This window comes from Hakea prostrata, chromosome 7 (genome assembly GCF_041222555.1).
Source record: "Hakea prostrata isolate BN-2017 chromosome 7, UWA_Hpros_2, whole genome shotgun sequence".
Taxonomy (NCBI): domain Eukaryota; kingdom Viridiplantae; phylum Streptophyta; class Magnoliopsida; order Proteales; family Proteaceae; genus Hakea; species Hakea prostrata.
In genome coordinates, this window is record NC_142606.1 from 57490460 (window position 1) to 57492920 (window position 2461).

Consider the following 2461-nt stretch of genomic DNA (forward strand, 5'->3'; position numbering starts at 1 on the left):
ATAATCTCTCCATATCAAAAAAAAAAAAAAAAAATATTCATCATAACACAACCCCAACACCCCCCCCCCCCCACCTCTCCCCCCCCCCCCCCCCCCCCCCCCCCCACACAACAAACAACAAAAAAAAAAATAATATTATTCCATATTTAAATTAAAAAATTAAAACTATTACAAATAAAAAAAACAAAAACACCCCCCACCAACCCTCAAAACAAACACCCAAACACCCACCCCCTCTCCCCCTTCCCTGATTTCCAACTTCAAACCTCCACCCACCAAAAACAAAAAAAAAAAAAAACTTTTTAATTTCCCATCTTAAATAATAAAACAAAAACAATAAATTTTTTTTGGGCCCCCCCCTCCTTTAGATACAACCCCACTAGTTTTCCCCCCCCTTTTGTACCCCCCCTGCCCCCCCCCATCCCCCTTTTTTCTTCTCACCCCTCTTTTTTTGGCCCCCCCTCCCCCGTTGGTCGACTGAGACAGAGACCAATCCAATCGACCAATGAGTACAGCAACTCCATATTTGGTCTGTTTTGGATGTTTTGATCTCTTACCTTCTAGGTTTCTTTCCTAATATGATATATATACTTGTTTAGGACCTTCTTGCCAAGTTTGGGAAGATTCTCCTTGATCCTTGGAGATTCTCTTCAAGTTATATAAGGTAAGGATGGTTACTTCTATAATAGCATAGATTGTGTGATTTTAGTTTCTATATTAGAATCTTTCGGATTTGTTACCATAATTAGATTCTTTTATGAATATATTACTGCTGTATTTACTTCAATTACAGTAGCATTATTTACTTGCTTTCTTTAGTTTATGAAAGTCTTTATTTGTCAACTGTATATGAGATGAATCTTATTATGGTATATTTTCTATATACTGTAAATGTGTATGATATGATTGATTTGTGATTGTGATTGATTAAGTATGGTTCGGGAAGGAGAGGTGTCCTTTTGACACTTCTGTCTTGGACAACTACGGGAATATTATGGGATGTTTCCGGAGATGCCCTCTGGACACCTTCCTAAACTGTTGGATGACATATTTAGGACTGTCTAGTAGTGTTTGGCTAGGATGTCCCGTTATGTCAGACCCTAATCGGAGGGGTATTGAGACCGAACGACCCGTGGTAGCAATGGGGATTCGTGGGCGCTCAAGACCGGTAACCAACCCGTGAGAGGACAGGAATCACATTGTGGGGGCCATTTATTGGTAGGGTTGCATATGGTTAGACTTGGGCTCACGGGCGCTTAAGACCGGTAACCAACCCGTGAGAGGACGTGAGAGCTTCCCGTTTACCATATGTGGATAACCAATAGGGTTGATGAGTCCGTAGTCAACGACTATGAGGACTCTAGTGTGAAGGATACTGGAAAGGATCGCCAGGGGCGAGGAATGGACGTATCTGGATCTAACTTGATATAACTAAGTAGAAGACTTGCATTTGGCTAGGCTTTACCCTGATATGCGCCAGTACTTAGACCAATGGTGATGTGAGAGAGCGGTGACCTATACCCCCAGCCATGGAATGTCCCGAGGGATGCCGGACCCATTACCAACTGATGATGAGTGATTGAGACCTTCCTAAAGAAGTACGGTGCTATGACTTAAAGCATGTCTGCCAATAGAGACCAGCATACATAGAGTTAGATTCATACATTCATTGTTTGTCTCATACCATATTGCATTTATGTTTGTTTTGAAATCCTGCCATTTATGTTATTATGGATTTAATTGCCTTACTGGGTTTCTTTCGAAACTCACTCCTTTTGTACCATATCTGTTGTTAGACTTCTCTGCAGGTTTGGAATATGATGACGGTCCATATAAGGAAGGGCAAGGTGAAGAAGATGAAGACTGAAGATGAAGAAGAGCCGACTGAAGATGTGGATTAGATTTCTCTTGTTTCTTCTAGACTTATCTTTTACTTACTTGTATTAGCTTAGAGCTTTACTTAGATTCGATCTACCTTCCGCATATGTCTGTGGAGTATATTTCCGCTATACTCTACAGTTGCCTTTTTATTTGGTATCTTGTTTTCCGCACTCTGATATTCTTAGTGATCCTTCTGAGATCCTTTCTTGACTTTTATTATAAATTACTTGAACATTATGATTTGTTCTTACTTTTGATTATGTTATTGTGCTAAATGGATATGATCGTTCCTAAACTTGATCTTTTGGGCTATGGATCACACTCTTGGGTATGCCAGTTAGGGTACCGGCTGGGAGGATGTGACAGGTGGAGCAATTTGTCTGGTTAATTCCGTTAACGACTGAGACCTCAGCCTGCTAACTAGCTACGCGGAGGTATCCTCCACGGCCAGCTTCTTAGAGGGACTATGGCCGTTTAGGCCACGGAAGTTTGAGGCAATAACAGGTCTGTGATGCCCTTAGATGTTCTGGACAGCACGCGCGCTACACTGATGTATTCAAGGAGTCTATAGCCTTGGCCG